The following is an 18,923-nucleotide window of genomic DNA, read 5'->3' as shown; positions in this document are numbered from 1 at the left end:
AAATGACTCTCATTTACGCTTCCACTTATCAAAATATTAGCAAAGCAAATAGATTAAAAATTCATTGCCAACTGACTCTAGCTTGGGCGGTTGAGGAAGGGAGTATTGTCCTCCCCACTCAAGTTCAATTTCTGCAATTTCTGCAAGTGACATGTTAAGCTTTTAAATGAGTATGTTATTGACAAAACCTTGAGTTTATGTAGAATCTAGTTTACATTGGGTACCACCCTCAAAATGAGAGAAAGTGTTTGACAAACTTGGAAATATAATTCCTACTTGTCTAAGTTGTGTCTTTTTCTATGTAAAGGAGTCGTTCATATTCCTTAGGAGTTGTTAAGATCTAGATGTTTCCTAGATTGGTGTGTAGTTGAGATATTCTCTCAACGAAGTGATTGTGTGTCCAATTTAGTTTACCTATCTTGAGACAACACTTCATGTATATATGTAATCTGATCAATATAGGTTTAATGTGCATTATTCAATTTTAAGTTGGTATCAAATCCCTTTTGGGCCTGGCCTTTGCCCCTTCTAGGCTGAGGGAAATAAAGAGTTGGGTGAATGTGTATGTTTGTCCATCATCTATCGAAACCTGTGGCTAATCTTAAGTGGTCTGCGCGTCGCATCTCCATCGCTGGACCCGAGGAGGAGTTGCAGAGAAATAGATCTCTGTTTGTAGAGACCGCAAAGTCGAAATTGGTGCAGTGAGTGTGGAATCCTGCCGTGTGATTAAGTGAGGGCCGAATCCTCGAAGGCAAGTTGTGGAACGTTGAGCAAAATCTGTCGGCAAGCTTCGAAAGTTTGTTGAGCTTCGGAATCTCCCTTTGTTTGACCAGCGTGAGCTAAGAATTTTTATTATGCTTGTGGATCGAATCTGTTCCTGTCTGTGGCCTACGTTTTTAGTGGCAGATTGCCTGGCAGATGGTTGTAGTGTCACCGGAGAAGATTTGCATGGTACCAGTCGTGGAGTTTGCGTAGGAGAAACCAGCGTCTGGTGCAGAGTGGTGCCATGGATCTGGAGTGTGTTGTTCATGCCTATGCATGAGGGCGGCAGTGTTGGTGTTGGTGTAGATCGGAAAGTGTGGTGTGTATATGCGCAGTGGATGTATGAGATGATCTGAGTCTGCCTGTGGTGAGATGAGTAGCGGAAGTGTGGAGTCTTCTTGTTCGTGTCAATTCGTGTGCCCAATTCTCGTGCAGAATTCCAGCGGGTCAGTCTCCTATGAGCAGTGAGAGGCCATCTTATCCCTTTAAGGATTTGCAAATTGAGAAAGAGTTGAATGATCTTCGAAGGAAAACAAAAGAATTTTGATATCTTTATTGGCCAAGTCTGTACCATATATTCAAAGTACGATTACAGGGCATCTAGTCTCGACGTGCTCAGTGGATGGCTTCCACCATTGCAGATCGGCCCGTGCCTTCGAGCACTGAAAAGTCTCTCAAGGTATTTGTTTTTTATTGGAATCAATGACATGACGCTCATCTGGGTGCTTGACGCAAATCTGAGGGAGAATGCAGCTACCATTGTCGACCAGATCTTGTCGCAGAGTTGTTGGCCGATGACGTGGAAGATTTGTTGGAAAGTGCTGGAGTTCGTCCAACGTGTGGATGACGTGGAGCTATTGTGTGCAGTCATGGATTTTTATGGTGTGGTCCAATATCATTGACAGGGCTTTCGTCGTCTGAGATTCAACGATGGTTAAGCATTGAAGTCACAAATGTGAGTCAAAACGGTATTGTTAACCACCTGGGATGTTATAGGAAGTGAATTGATTTTTTGATATTACAGTTGTGTGAAAGTTGACATTTCTGGACCACAGTGTTACTCTACAAATTTGATCTTGATTATAATTAATTTTAGTTAAACTCAAAGTCAAGTTGTTAGAGTTTATCAAGTCTTAGGAAATGTATTGGTATAAATCTGGTTGAAAGAATGAGTTGCTTAGTGTTGTGGCATTTAGTCTGGCCAACTATTGTCACAATTTTGAGTCTATGTCGGAATTGGCCATTCCAACAATAGCTTGTTTGCAGGACTTATTGACTACCAGATATGATGAAGACATGACAATGAAAATGACATCAACAGATAGTGGTTGGAACAACATCAGAGATTAAAGGATGATGGACATCTAAGTAAAAGTTTGTGTGAGTTAATGTGAGTTTGTGGGATAGACTCACTAGGAAGTGAATTGATTTTTTGATATTACAGTTGTGTGAAAGTTGACATTTCTGGGCCACATCACAGTCTTACTCTACAAATTTGATCTTGATTATAATTAATTTTAGTTAAAGTCAAAGTCAAGTTGTTAGAGTTTATCAAATCTTGGGAAATGTATTGGTATAAATCTGGTTGAAAGAATGAGTTGCTTAGTGTTGTGGCATTTAGTCTGGCCAACTATAGTCACAATTTTGAGTCTATGTCGGAATTGGCCATTCCGACAATAGCTTGTTTGCAGGACTTATTGACTACCAGACATGATGAAGACATGACAATGAAAATGACATCAACAGATAGTGGTTGGAACAACATCGGAGATTAAATGATGACGGACATCTAAGTAAAAGTTTGTGTGAGTTAGTGTGAGTTTGTGGGATAGACTCACTAGCATGTTGTATTATGAGTCACACATCTTAACTGTAAGCAAGTCTAGGATGTTTTGTAGTGATCTTTGTAAAGTATGTACCTGGTAACTCCAACAGTTGGAATGTGTAATGTAAGCCTAATGAAGCATGTGTACCCCCATGAAGTTCGTGGTAATCTTAAAACCACTTTGTGATTGCAGGTTTGTGGTAAGACAGAAACCACTTATGACAATGTATGTAAGTGCAGGTTTGTGGTAAGCCAGAAACCATTATGTAAGTGCTCGTTTGTGGTAAGCCATAATCCACTTTGCAGTGTAGGTTTGTGGTAAGCCAGAAACCATGTGTGAGAGTGAAATGGACAGGGATTCATGTAAGCATAGTTTAGGGTTACCCAACAAAACTTGGGCATGGTTTAAGGTCAGCCGACAAAACCCTGGGCATGGTTGAAGGCGAGCCGAGAAAACCCTGAGCATGGTTATGGGTAATCCGATAAAACCCATGATGACAATGATGGAGGGGGATTTACAAGTATAGGTACAAGTATGCAATTATAATGGTTGACAGAACCATGTATGCGAAGGGCATCCTAGTTGACTGGGAGTTGCAGTGGTTGGTACGCATGCATTCTGATAGATGGTTGTTCCTTTATATGGACGTCGACATATTCTTTTGTCATGTTTGACCACAACTAGACTTAACATATTGAGATTAAGACAAGTAGTCATTAAGGGGGCGACTTGGAAATATAATTCCTACTTTTCTGAGTTGTGACTCTTTCTATGTAAAGGAGTATGTTCCTATTCCTTAGGAGTTGTTAAGATCTAGATGTTTCCTAGATTAGTGTGTGGTTGAGATATTCTCTCAACCAAGTGGTTGTGTGTCCAAGTTAGTTTACCTATCTTGAGACAACACTTCCTGTATATATGTAATCTGATCAATATAAGTTTAATGTGCATTATTCAGTTTTAAGTGTTTCCCTAGATAAAAAGATCAAACCCATCAAAACCTATCCAAAAAAGATCAAACCCATCAAAACCTATCCAAAAGTATTTATATGTGTATGTAAGTGATGAGTAATCCCTATCCCTTCCTAATAGGTGATAGGGATTTCTATTTAATTTGTCTTATTCATAAGTGTAGGTATTTAATAAATCATTTATCAAAATAGTTAATACAAACTTACTAAGTTGGTTTAGGCTTCCAATTTTTATCAAAGTGTTTTTTAATTAGAATTTTCTGGTTATTTTCTGGTCGAGAGACCTTTTCAATAATTGTATATATACATATAATCCTGGCTTTTAAAAGTTTATCCATATCTAGATCCTGGTAACTTGACACTTTATTAACATAAGAGCTCACCATATATGCATTGGCTTTTGGTTTGATAATACATGTTTACATCAGTGACCACTGATTATATACTTCCTCAACCCATACTGGAGTGCACCAGAAAAAACTGATTATTGGAACACTGCCACATATATTTAATTTCTTGAAATGATAATACACAGGGCTACATGACTTTTGTGTCTCGGGCAAGTACTTCAGTACAGTGCTTGTGTCTAGGCATGCAAAAGTCACCCACACTCTCCTTAAAACACTCGCTCAAGCGAAAGCAAGTTGCAAATATAACTTAGCTTAAGTGAGGAATAAAACACATATTAGTATGTTGGCTTATTGAACTAAAAGAAACTTAGGTAAAGTAAAGTAATTTACTATAGTTATTTTGTTTTAATCTTAGTCGTTGATCTCAAGTGAGGCGAGAACAAATGTTGACCATTGATCACTTTGACATTAGGGTTAGGGATTTAACTCATTATAGATTTATAAAAGCAATATTGAAAAGAAGAAAAAGACACTACAACATCACAAGATTGAGAGAGGCATTTCATTGAGCAATGTGGTGGGTCTAACAGAGTGCAGAGAGGCTGGATATCCATATCTGCAAAGACGATCGAGCACTGATCTAGGGCAGATCTGTTGGATCAGATCCAGGTTATTTGTATTTTGTCTCTTCTCAATTGGGCCATTATCCCAGTATGGGAACCCACATAAGATTGGATTTTGTTTTAATGAAAAACTTGTAGGGCAGAATCTGTGTGTTGTTTTATGAGATCGGTTATTTAAATTTGTTTCCACTAAATTTATGTTAGGAACTTAGTGGTGTATTTAATCAATATATCAGTTTTCTACTAGGAATTAAGTATTGGGTGATAGATTCGCAGGAAATCTAACATGGTACCAAAGAGTAAACTCTAAACCAATCTTGGAATCGCAGAAGCCAGGTTCATAAAAAACATTCGGGCCACGTTTGGTTGTGATCATACGAGGCGAAATTTTTGTTTTAAAGGGACATTGAAGGCATCAACCATACGGCCCAAACAAGTAATTTTTTTATTTTTTTTAAACGCAACGGCCAAATTCATTTTTTTTTTGTGAGACCTATAAAGATTAAAAAAAAAATTAAGAAGACTGGCCGACTAGGTGGCTAACAAGTCTGACGGCCCACCCAGTCGCCACAAGCAACACAACGGCGGCAGATAGTGGCACGTTGAGCAGGCGGCCACAGAGATCAAGGAAGATCAAGCATGTAGCGGGTTGAGGAAGGTGGTCGCAGTCTGAAGGAGCCAGCGACGCAAAGGAAATTTGGTTGAGACCACCAGCCATTGTGACAGTCAAGGGCAGAGCTAGGCATAGTGACCGATAACAGCAAGAAATAGTCGTTGGTCGGCGGAGAACAAAAGGCAGGGTTTCATGCTGTGTGTGAGGTCGAGACAGCAGAGGAGACTTGATAGTCGCGTGTAGCAGCAGTCGTGCAGGGGCAACAGCTCGTGGAGAGGGCAGCAATTTGCGAAGACTAATTCAAGTCAACAAAGTTGCGGATCCAAGACAAGGTTGGCCACTACTAGAGCTTCCACAAGGTGTCTTGAGCTGACAAGGAGCCGCTAAAGTCATGCACGTGATAGCGGACCACAGCACAACAACAGGAGCTCAGTCGAATGCCACAGGTTTGTAGAAGCAGGGGTGAGAGTACACAGGATTGAAGCCAATGGCGAGTAGACCAACCCCACGCAAAAATAATTCAAAAAAAAAAAACCCCTCTTGAGGAGCAGAGCATTTTTCTTCTTCATCAAAGAAAAGTAGTTTTTTTGGAAGGGTTTGATCAGTTGGACAAAGATGGCTACCGGTCTAAGGTTTGAAGATCATTTGGAGGGATAATCTAACTACAATCTCTGGAAGGAGAGAATAATTGCATTGGTGTTAGAGGAGGATGAGATTTGGGAGTTGGCGGATCAAACTCAGACTCCTACCAGTACGACACTTTTGGCCACCCATAAGAAGGACGTGAAAGCCAGGAGGATTATCCTAGACAGGGTGTTATCCTAGACACATTGCTCCTCGTGTGCCTGAGAAGAAAACCACCAAAGAAATGTGGAGGGTGTTGGTCAAGTTGTACCAAAGTAACAACTGGAACCGAAAAATGGTGTTTAGAGAGAAACTCATGAGCACTAGTGTTATGCTCTTAACCTGCAGAGTAATACCCAAACACAGAATATGCGAAGAAAATATACCCAGAACATAGAATATGCGAAGAAAAGATACCCAGAACACAGAATAGCAATGATTTTATTATTCAGAGAGAAATGTTCACAGGCCTCTTCGAGGGGGCAACCTCCAATAGAGCAGAGCTCGATTACAAAAACAAGACACGATACTCCTCGCAGGGAGTCTCTATCCTTTATATATGACTCATACATGCAATACCACGGGCCAATACCGTGGGTTTTATTAATACCATCTATCTAATACTACCGCCCATTTGCAACTAACTGTGGTCCCGTCATTAATTGCGGGTTAACCACTTACAAATATTAATATGGGCTTTATTGACTCTTGACTATGACGTGATCCCATGACATAAATAAGGGGGTTAGGGTAGGACCCTAACATGCCCTCCCCCTTAAGACTAGCCTTGTCCTCAAGGCTGAAGCTGCGCAAATTGCTGAAGAATAGTGGCTGGTTCCCAAGTTGCATCTTCCGGAGAGGTGTCTTTCCATTTGACGAGGACCTCCTTAATCATGCGGCCACGCCGGTGCTTGTCTCATGTGTCTAGAACATGTTCGGGTTGAAGCCAGATTGACCCTTCTTCGTCTAATTCAGGTAGACTGGTTTGAACTCGGCAATTGTTCCCAATCACTTTCTTGAGGCACGATACATGGAAAACTGGATGGATTTTTGTCGTAGGGGGCAAAGCCAACTTGTAAGCCGCTTCTCCAATGCGCTGAAGTACTTGGTATCGTCCATAGAATTTTGGAGCGAGCTTTTGACAACCCTTATCTTTGAGTGATGTTTGCTTATATGGTTGCAGCCTCAAAAAGACCTGATCCCCTTCTTGAAATTGGCGCTCTGAGCGATGTTGGTCGGCCTGTTGCTTCATGCGGTTCTGAGCTTGATGAATATTCTCGCGAAGATGGGCGAGCATGGTTGCGCGGTGTTGTAGGAGTTGATCCACTGCTTGTACTTTGGAGCATCCCTTGAGATAAGAAGTAGGGGAAGGCGGAAGTTGACCATAGACTGCTTCATAGGGAGTCATTTTGGTGGTGGCATGATAGTTGGTGTTATACCACCATTCAGCCAGAGGTAACCACTGTACCCAAAGGTGTTGCTTTTCTGAAATGAAACACCTAAGGTAGGTTTCTAGACATTTGTTGACGGCTTCGGTTTGACCATCTGTTTGCGGATGATATGAAGTACTGAGTTTGAGTTGAGTGCCTTGTATTCTGAAGAGTTCCTGCCAAAAATTGCTGGTGAAGATCGGGTCGCGGTCGGACACTATAGAAGTGGGCATGCCATGTAATTTGAAGATCTGATCCATGAAAGTTTGAGCAACCAAGGTTGGTGTAAACGGGTGGGGTAGGGCGCAGAAATGAGCATACTTCGACAGTCGGTCCACAACCACCATGATGACTGACTTGTTCCCTGACTTTGGAAGACCTGTAATGAAATCCATAGAAACCTCCGTCCAAATTGAGGCCGGAATGGGCAATGGTTGTAAGGTGCCTGGTGTGTTGACAGTTTCCCCTTTGTGGCGTTGACAGACATCACATTCGGCTACGAAAGTAAGGACATCCTTTTTCATGCCTGTCCAAAAGAATGATCTTCTGGTGCGAGCATACGTCTTCTGAAAGCCCGAATGTCCTGCAATGGGAGATGAGTGCAATTCTGCCAAAAGGCGACTTTTGAGGGTAGATGTTGGCGATATTACGACTCTGTCCTTGTAGCGAAGAATATCATTCTGCCACGAGTAGCCCTTGCTGGAATTAGGATCTACCTGCAATTGAGAAATGAATTGGGAGAGCCCTTTGTGTGAAAACCATTCCCTGCGAGCCTCTTCAATCCAGTCTGGAATGGGAAGGGAAATTGCAATTTGCGAGCAGAGTACTTTCCTCCTCAAATTGGCGCGATAATGCATCTGCTACACTGTTGTCTTTCCCTTTCTTGTAAATGATCTCATAATCATATCCCAGCATTTTGGCTAACCATTTATTTTGTTGTGGGGAGGATAGGCGTTGCTCCAAAAAATATTTAAGACTGTGATGATCTGTGCGGATTTGGAAACGTCGCCCCAATAAGTAAGGTCGCCAGGTCTCGACTGCATGTAAGATGGCCATCATCTCCTTCTCGTAGGTAGATTGGCCCAGATTCCTCCCACTGAGTTGTTGGCTTGTGAAGGCCAATGGTCGCCCTTCCTGCATTAAGACCGCCCCAATACCTGTACCCGAAGCATCACATTCAATGACAAAGGATTTGGTGAAGTCAGGTAGTGCTAAGACTGGAGTGGTACACATGGCGTTTTTGAGAGCGGTAAATGCCTGTTGTGCTTCCTCGATCCAGAAGAAGGAATTTTTCTTTAGGAGTTGAGTGAGGGGCTTCGCTATGCGGCCATAGTTGCAGACAAATTTACGATAATAGCCTGTGAGACCCAAAAATCCTCTCTAGCTCTTCAAGGTCTTAGGTTGAGGCCATTCTTGCATTGCCTGGATCTTTTTGGGGTCCACCTTGACACCTTCACGCCCCACAATGTGGCCCAAATACTCAACTTCTTCCATGCCAAACGAACGCTTAGACATCTTGACAAATAATTTGTGCTTGCGGAGCAGTTGCAAGAGTAGATCTACATGCTGAAGATGTGTCGCCCAAGTGCCACTATAGATGAGAATGTCATCGAAGAAGACAAGGACAAATTTTCTGAGATATGGTTTGAGGATGTGATTCATAAGACTCTGAAAAGTAGAAGGGGCATTACAGAGACCAAATGGCATGACCAGGAACTCATAATGGCCTTCATGAGTTCTGAAAGCCGTCTTGGGAATGTCGACTTCCTTCATGCGAATTTGGTGGTAGCCAGAGCGAAGATCCAACTTAGTGAAGAATTGAGCCCCATTGAGTTCGTCCAGCAAATCGTCAACCACCGGAATGGGAAATTTATCTTTGATGGTCAACTTGTTGAGGGCCCTGAAGTCGGGACACATCCGCCACTCCCCATCTTTCTTGAGGACCATGACCACTGGGGATGAATAAGGACTAATGTTGGGACGAATGACACCTGCTTCCAACAATTCCTTGATGATTTTTTCTATTTCATTCTTTTGAGTGAACGGATATCTGTATGGCCGCACATTTGGGGGTTGGGCCCCTGGAACCAAGGTGATGCTATGATCATGTTCCCCTCGCGAGGGTGGAAGCTCATGAGGCTTGTCAAAGACCGTCCGATGGGTGTTTAAAATCTGTTGCATCTCAGGATGAATTGGCAGAGACCTGGTTTCGACTACTTGGATGGCATTAAATTGAGCTACCACTCCATGATGGCCCTTTTTTAACAATTTTTCCATCCGATGCGAGCTGATGACAGAGGGGGCTCCTGCCTGGAGGCCACGGAGGGTATGTGTGGAGTTGTTCTGCTTAAAACTCATATATAACTCCTGGAAATCCATTGTGATTGGCCCAAGGGTGCGGAGCCATTCAGCGCCTAGGACAATGTCGCATCCCCCCATGTGTATGGCAAACATGTGGGTTTTCAACTGATAATCCCCCATTTGAAGTTTGACATTTTCACAGCGGCCTTCACATTTCATTGTGCCCCCATCTGCAATTTGGACTTGGAAGTTAGAAACTTCCCTTACAAAACAATGCACTGCTTCGGCGATTTTTTGATGGATGAAATTATGGGTACTGCCACTATCAATCAAGACTATTATTGGGCGATGTTTAAGAAAACCCCTGATTTTGAGAGTTTGAGGGGAAGAAATTCCTGCCAACGCATTGAGCGAAATAACTGGTTCGTCAGATACAATCTCCTTTTGGTTGTCTTCTTCGATCGCCTCCGGTTCCTCAAGAGGTGGATCTTCCTCGGTGGAGCTGTAGTCAGTGGCATCTATTTGAAAAAACTTGGGCTCCTTGCATTTATGACCAGGGGAATATTTTTCATCACAGTGGTAACATAGTCCTTGCTTCCTTCTTTCGGCCATTTCCTGAGGTGACACCTTTTGGACCTTAAGTGTCTGAGTCGTGTTGTGAGCTTGTGGGGGACGACCTTTAGTGGGGAAATTGGGGCGGCTGTATTGGGCTGTTATGGCACGTTCCACCTTACGGGCTACCTGGCAAGCCTCCGTCCATGTGGGAGGGTGGTGGAGTAGAACTTGAGCTTTGATGGCTTCTTTAAGACCACTGATAAAACATTCCGTGTAGAACTCATCTGAGAGATGCTGAGTGCGGAAGGCTAAGGCTTCAAAAGCGGTGATATATTCATCCACTGTACCCGTCTGTCGGAGCTTAGTGAGACGGCCCAAAAAGGAGTCTCCCTGTTCAAAGCGATCTTGAAGAGCTTTGGCAAATTGTGCCCAACTCGGAAAAGGTCCATGGCGACGTTGATGCCATTCCGCCCATTGCCATCGTTCATTGTCCAAGTACATGGTCCCCACTCCAAGCTTAGTCCAATCATCTTGGAGACGATTCAATTTGAAATACTGGTTCATTTGTGCTAGCCATGCGGACGGGTGAGAACCGTCAAATTTCCACATATCCAACTTGGGAGGTCGCTGACTGGGTGGTGAATGGGTGTGCCAGAGGTGAGGAGAGTGGCTAGACTCACCCTCATGGTGTTCATGGTCATTATACGATTCCTCGAGAGCTGGCTCCTTGCCCTTATCGAGTGCTTACCGTACCAGGCTAGTTAGTCCGTTAATCGTAGTTTTGAGCTCGTTCATATCTGTTTCAAGTTTGTCTAGCCTTTCATTGGCCATTGCTTGAGCTCTAGTTTCTACCATACACCAACTTGATGAAAAATTGGGACCGCCAAAAAAAAAATTTCTAATAAATTGAATGGTACCACCGTGCTTAGCTCGTCGTCCTAATGCTGATGGGCTAGATCACAAATAAGCGCTTCGGAAGATCTCAGACTTTTTTTTTTACTCCTTCCTGATCAATACTGCAGTCGCCAAATCCTCAAAATGTCAATGCCGCCAAAAGTCCTGCGAAAATTATATCCAGGTACAGGAACCCTTCCCAACTACTCCGATCTGGTGGATCTGAGAGATCTGAATGGTGGAACAACTGCTGTTGTTGATCTGATGGAGCTGCGAGACTGATGTCTGCTGCTGCTGATCTGATGGAGCTGCGGGACTGATGTCTGCTGCTGCTGATCTGATGGAGCTGCGGGACTGATGATGTGTGATCCCCCGATAGAAAGGGAACTATGGTCTTGAGGAGTGTCAGGTGCTATAGATCGCAATATACATAAGGGTCTGACAGTAGTACTCGGCCCAATGTTGCAGGGCTCTAACTAAGGAGGATCGACCGTACCCTTAGCCGTACAACCCGACTACCCTATCGTACGGGCAAGTAATCTCTCCGAGTGTTGTTCTCGGTGTACTGTAGCCACAAGACGGCCGAAGGTTTATCTATGGCGAGGTTTCAAGGGAGCTAGGGGGCTTCCTATATACCCAGAGGGTACGTGGAAGACAGTCCGTGCACGGTTCTGTCTAATGCGCTACTACTCGAAGGGGTACCCACAGGGGTTACAAGGGAGTCCAACAAACGTGACCACCTCTTGTATTTCCTGCGTGCATGCCTCCCCAAATCCGCAGGTTTATGCGCTTAACGACAGATCCCGTGGTTTAAAGACGCCGGAACACGTCTCTAGCCAAAAAAAAAATTCGCTAAAAATTGGAGATCCCACCGAGCCCTGGAAAGTGCTCTGATACCACTTGTTATGCTCTTAACCTGCAGAGTAATACCCAAACACAGAATATGCGAAGAAAATATACCCAGAACATAGAATATGCGAAGAAAAGATACCCAGAACACAGAATAGCAATGATTTTATTATTCAGAGAGAAATGTTCACAGGCCTCTTCGAGGGGGCAACCTCCAATAGAGCAGAGCTCGATTACAAAAACAAGACACGATACTCCTCGCAGGGAGTCTCTATCCTTTATATATGACTCATACATGCAATACCACGGGCCAATACCGTGGGTTTTATTAATACCATCTATCTAATACTACCGCCCATTTGCAACTAACTGTGGTCCCGTCATTAATTGCGGGTTAACCACTTACAAATATTAATATGCGCTTTATTGACTCTTGACTATGACGTGATCCCATGACATAAATAAGGGGGTTAGGGTGGGACCCTAACAACTAGGATGTCCAAGACTGAGACCGTTTCTTCTTATTTCACCTGAATATCTCAAGTATGAGATGAGCTTGTTACAGTATTGGAGACAATGACAGACTCAGAAATGGTAAGGATGGCTCTGAATGAGTACATGGAGCAGTGGGGTACCTTTGTTAAGGGAGTCGTGGCACAGGAACATCTTCCAATCTATGATAGGTTGTGGGATGACTTCACCCAGGAGGAGATTGGTAAGGAGGCTCTATGTGGCAACCTGGTAAAAGGTGAAAGGGATGAGGAGAATGTTTCTCTCTCGGGTCATGCAAGAAAGGGCAAGAGGACTATCAAACTGAACAAGGGAGAGGAAGGATCCTCTCATGACGGAAAGAAGAGCATGAGCAAAGTCAAGTGCTTTGTATATCACAAGCTAAGACATTATGCAAACTAGTGTCCAAACAAAAAGAAAGACAAAGGAAAAACACAGGTTGCAACATCAATAAATATTGATGAGTTTGCAGCAAAATTTGTGTTCTCATTGTTGGATGTTTGTCTTCTAGTACTAGTGCGAGAAGTGCCCAGTTTGTGGACAGTAACACATGGTCCGTAGATAGAGGAGCATCTTGCCATATGATGGGAATGAGGGGAGTGTTCTTTAGTGTTTCAAAGACAGATTCAAACATGCATGTGAAAGTTGGTAGGAGTACTATACATGTAGTGAAAGGGGTTGGGACAGTGTTATTCTAACTAGAATCAGGAGGATCTATGGAGGTGGCAGAGGTACTATATGTCCCAAAGCTGAAGACAAAATTGTCATATGATGGGAATGAGGGGAGTGTTCTTTAGTGTTTCAAAGACAGAATCAAACATGCATGTGAAAGTTGGTAGGAGTACTAAACATGTAGTGAAAGGGGTTGGGGCAGTGCTATTCTAACTAGAATCAGGAGGATCTCTGGAGGTGGCAGAGGTATTATATGTCCCAAAGCTGAAGACAAACTTGTTCTCACTCTCGACTCTGGAGGACGAAGGATAGATATTGTGTTCCAGAAAGGGCAAGTATTCATTACATTCAGAAGGAGCTAACTAGAACACAACAGTAAGGCTTGGTGTCCAGAAAGGTAAATTGTACAACTTGCAAGGCTAGACTATAAGTGGATCCAAGGGAATCTTGGATCGAGGATCGATGTTAATGACAAAGAATGAGCAGGAGGCTTTGAAGATTGAGTTCACACTGGGGACTTAGTTTTCTAATCTGGAAGTTGGGCAAGAGACCTCTTCTAGATTTGTCAAGACTAGTTGGTATGAGCTAACATTGATGGATGCTCAGGAGCACGTTAAGACTCCTAGCAGCATGGTTGGGAGAAACAAGTTTTCAGTGCAGATTCCAAAGAAGGTAACAAGGAAGTCTTCCAATTCAAAGGGAGTAGCTACAGTAGCAGATGAAGTGGTGGCATTGGAGACAAATCCAAGTGGAGAAGTTTATTCCATAAGTACCTCCCTCGATAAGAGGGAGTGTTGATTTTTGTATCTCATGCAAGTACTTTTGCATTGACCTTGTGTCTATGTGTTCAGAAGTCATGCACATTCTCCTTATAACACTTCTTCAAGTGTGAGCAAGTTGCTAATGTAACTAATAGCATAAGTCTAACTTAGGAAAAAGCACATATTAGTACGTTGGCTTATTAAGCCAAAAGAAACTTAGGAAAAGTAAAGTAATTTCTTTAGTGATTCTCTTTTAATCTTAGCCATTGATCTCAAGTGAAGCGAGATCTAATCTCAGTCGTTAATCACTTTGGGATCAAGGATAGGGTTACAGATTTAGCTCAATGTAAAGTTATAAAAGCAAGACTGAGGAGAGGAGAAAGACTGTTAATTTTAGGTATGTTCATTGCTTAGAGCAATTTATTTCAATTTTCACAGTTAGCTCAATATCTTTTCCAGATTAGCAATCACATCAGCATTAAAGTAAATTGCAAATAGAACATAAATATAGATCGCAGAAGACAAGCCAAGACAAGAGGACACAAGATGTGGCACTAGCCAGGGACAAACCCCAATGTGGGGAAACCCTTGATCAAATTTGCATATATGTTCTTCAATAGTTCAGCAGAAAGAGAGAGAGAGCATATACATCAGAAGTCAACATTTTGACTTGTCATAATAAGAGTAGAGATCATTTCTAAGAAGATACATGAGGTAATTGGACTCTGTTGAAGACATCTTTCTTCAACTGATTCTCCAAGGTGACTCCATCACCATGTTGTGCCTATCATTGTGATGCACCATGTTGCACCATCATACCATGTCCAGCATCACTAAGCTACACCATCACTATGTCCAACATCACTGAGCTACACCATGCTGCACCATCACTATGTCCAGTGTCACTGAGCTACACCACGCTGCACCATCACTATGTGCAACATCACTGAGCTACACCATGCTGAACCAACACTATGTCCAGCATCACTGAGCTACACCACGCTGAACCATCACTGTGTCCAGTATCACTGAGCTACACCATGCTGCACCATCACTATGTCCAGCGTCACTGAGCTACACCATGCTGCACCATCACTATGTCCAGCATCACTGAGCTACACCATGTTGCACCATCACTATGTTCAGCATCATTTAGCTACACCATGTTGCACCATCACTATGTCAAGTATCACTGCTACTATGTGCACTATGCTGCACCATGCATCCTGTAGTCATATACTATGTTGTCTATAATGTTACAGCATTCATCATAAGGCCAAGGTGGCTAGCTATAGTGATATGGCCTGCGGCCTAGCACATAGCAATGCCAATGTCTTCTCCTCTATGACATCGTTAGAGTGACAGCAATAGGCTTCCATTAAGACAACGGTTGGATCTATCATTCATGAATGTGTTTCCATCAAAACAACAGTGAAAACATCCTTACTTAGAACAGCGTTAAGGATAGTTGAAGGTGTGGCTTCTTTATCTCAGCGTTTAAGTGTGAGAGCATTCCTTCTATACTTTTCATGACTGCATGTAGGATGAGGGTTTTTCCTTCCATGACAGCGAGGGCATCCATGTGTAGAACACTCTTCTAAGACAACATTTAGGTGTGAGAGCATTCCATCCATAACAGCGAGGGAATTTCATGTGTAGAACACTCTTCTAAGACAGCGTTTAGATGTGAGAGCATTCCTTCCATAACAGTGAAGGCATTTCATGTGTAGAACACTCTTCTAAGACAGCGTTTAGGTGTGAGAGCATTCCTTCCATAACAGCGAGGGCATTCCATGTGTAGAACACTCTTCTAAGACATCGTTTCCACATAGGGATTCTTCTCTCCAGTAAAACCCAAAACGAGTGGAGAAGAAGAGATCTCAAGTGAGTTGTCTTTGCTAGGCACTTGTATTTATACTAAAATGTGGAGCACAAGTGGGGGCAATTTGGTTGCTGGCCGACCTTGACAAATTGTCCCGTCACACAAATAAATTCATATCTCCATGAATACTTATCGAAATCGAATGATCTTTAGATCAATCCTACACCTCTCGATGAGAGGAATCCAAGAAAAATATCAATTACCATAAATAAGATGACCCACATGGAGTTTGGCCCTAGTTTCCAATTTTAACATTTCCTCTCAACTAGGGAGAACTCCATCCGTTGATCCATCGGCCAGACTATACTATCTCTGCGAACTGTGCCCTACACTGCTCGGCTCTGCTTTGCTGAGCTTTGCTCTATTGAACCATGAAGAAGAAGAATTGATTGAGAAAGTCTCATACCATTCTCTACTAACCCGAAGTCAGTTCCATGTGAAGAGAGTGTGTCATACCACTTTTACTGATCCCAGATCAATTCCAACAGAGTGAGTCATATCACTCTTACTAACCCGAAGTCAGTTCCAATTGATCTCAGATCAATATCGAAAGAGAGTGTCTCAAACCACTCATACTGATCCCAAATCAGTTTCATTGATCCCAAATCAATGGAGGTCATCCTAGCATAGGGAGTACGGTAGATACAACGATGCATCCATCGATAGTACTACTATGGTCCCTAACCCCATTTCCCTGCTCATTGGACAGGTAAGAGGTACTTCACATGAATCCCAGACTGCATGGGTAGGATGCCTCGACAAGAGAACCACTCATCATGTCCCTAAGTCGCCACGGGATATCACAGGGAACGCTGAGCCATTCACCCTGTACACAACGCACCATTAGGGGAGGGTGAGTCGCCCTATGGTCGCTTGTTGCTCCAAGAAGTACCCCAAGCCCCCCAGAGCTCCCAGAGCTCAATGTATGCATCATGCAGGACCCTCATAAGAGGGTCTCTCAACGACTCCAAGTCGTTCGAGAAAGTCACAGATTTGACCTTTCCCTGGGGCTTCGACAAAATGTCTGTGAGCTGTACATCAATCTCAATGCGATGGAGCCTCCTTGCTCATCGACATACCATATCCCATATAAGGTAGTATCTGATGTCTATATGTTGGAGCAATCATAGAATACGGGATTCCTCAATAATCAAATCCCCCTTGGTTGACACAGAAGATCACGGTGGTATCCATCATGTGTACAAACAGCTCACTAAAGAGCTTCCGCAACCAGGCAGCGTCACACGAAGTCATACTTGTAGCTATGTATTCAGTCTCAATGGTGCTTATAGCAACCGACTTCTGCTTCCTGCTCATCCAGGATATCGAAGTAGAACCCAAAGAGAACCAGCACTCAGAAGTGCTCTAGAGATCCTCCACACTGTCTACCTAGTCAACATTCGAATAATCATGCAGCTTCACATTTCTAGCAGTGTATCTCAATCCATGAGAGATTGTGCCTCGAAAATATCTCAGAAGATTCTTGGCACCAATCCAGTGAGACTCAACCATATATGAGCTCATCATGCTAACTGCAAAACATACTTCTGGATGTTTTGCTAAAGAGGGCTTTCTTCCACCTGCATACATGAGATTGCCGATCATGAATCTCAAGACCCTCAGGTTGTTCCTGTGGACCTACTACATGAGGGGAATGGTCCCCTTGTAAGATTTTCCTTTGGTACATCTCAGACATGTACCTTCATGCTCTTTTTGAATTCAGGCATCCCAGTCACCATCTGACTCAAATCGGGTAGGGTCCTATAATAAGTAGACTCTGGTGCTATAGATGAGATATGTCAATTGACATGATCCCCAATGGACCATCCAGCAACTTGATACAAATTGCCAACCCTGAACTCAAAATCATCTTCGAAAATTCCATTTTCAAACACGTACCTTTCCATTGATGAATGCCACCTTGAAACCTTTGACTTCCATTGCCGAAATGGACACCAAGTTCTTCTTGCGATCAAGTACATAAAAAAGATTTTGTAAATGAATCGAGTTACCCTCATTCAATTGAGGGGTAACATTCCCTACACCCCTTCCGGGATAGGTGGCATCGACTCCAAGTATAATCCCCGATTGTTTCCATCTCTACCAAATTAGAGAGAGCACCCTTCTATCCGTTGAAGTGCTTTGAAGCACTACAATCAATAAGCCAGATTCCCAAAGAGTCTGAAGGAGAGGGCCAATACAAGATAACGCTTCTTTATCTTATCAGAAACAACATTTGATTCTTCATACCTGGGGTTCCTTGCTTTCTTTGAAGAGTCGGTCATTTCCTTGATGACCTGCATTACCTATCATTCCTTCGATCATTGAAGATGTCCCTGGAATGATTGTCATCTTCATCAAGTGATGTGTCCCTGCTATTTGGACACTCCTTCGCATAATGGCTGAACTTATTGTAAGTAAGGCCTCTGCCTTTCCTTCCACCCTTAGATCCGAACTTCCCATTGAAGTGATCTTTAGGTCATCAAAAGCTTCCGCTGCGCCACTTGGATAATATTCTCTGCTTCAACTTCACCCTTGGTGAATTTGAAGAGGGATGAGGAATCCATTGATCCTTTTGTCCTTTCCCAACTGTCTTCGGTGATTTCTCTTTCACTCTTGCTTGGGCTTTGTGTTCACCTCAGCTCTGATACCATGTTAATTTTAAGTACATTTTGTGCTTAGAGTAATTTATTCAATTTTCACAGTTAGCTAAATATCTTTTCCAGATTAGCTATCACATCAGCATTAAAGTAAATTGCAGATAAAACATAAATATAGATCGCAGAAGACAAGCCAAGACAAGAGGACACAAAATGTGGCGCTAGCCAGGGACAAACCCCAATGTGGGGAAACCCTTGATCAATTCTTCTTATATGTTCTTCAATAGTTTAGCAGAAAGACAAAAAGCATATACATCAGAAGTCAACATTTTGACTTGTCATAATAAGAGTAGAGATCATCTCCAAGAAGATGATACATGAGGTAGCTGGACTCAGTTGAAGACATGCTGCTTCAACTGATTCTCCAAGGTGACTCCATCACCATGTTGTGCCTATCACTATGTTGCACCATGCTGCACCATCATACCATGTCCAACATCACTAAGCTGCACCATCACTATGTTCAGCATCACTGAGCTACACCATGTTGCACCATCACTATGTCCAGCATCACTGAGCTACACCATGCTGCACCATCACTATGTTCAGCATCACTGAGCTACACCATGCTGCGCCATCGCTATGTTCAGCATCACTGAGCTACACCATGCTGTGCCATCACTATGCCCAGTATCACTGAGCT

General features: G+C 43.0%; 1 protein-coding gene across 2 annotated transcripts in view; it reads right to left on the bottom strand.

Annotated features, from left to right (window-relative positions):
* LOC149156911 (uncharacterized) overlaps nt 1–18,923 on the bottom strand; it is a 108,616-nt gene that overhangs the window by 1,516 nt on the left and 88,177 nt on the right. The gene's annotated exons all lie outside the window — the stretch shown is intronic.

Source organism: Pinus tabuliformis, chromosome 9 (assembly GCF_031772625.1).
Source record: "Pinus tabuliformis cultivar Carrire ecotype Pingquan chromosome 9, CPIR1, whole genome shotgun sequence".
NCBI classification, from domain to species: domain Eukaryota; kingdom Viridiplantae; phylum Streptophyta; class Pinopsida; order Pinales; family Pinaceae; genus Pinus; species Pinus tabuliformis.
Note: the sequence above shows the minus strand (reverse complement) of the source record. Positions and strands in the feature narration are given on the sequence as shown.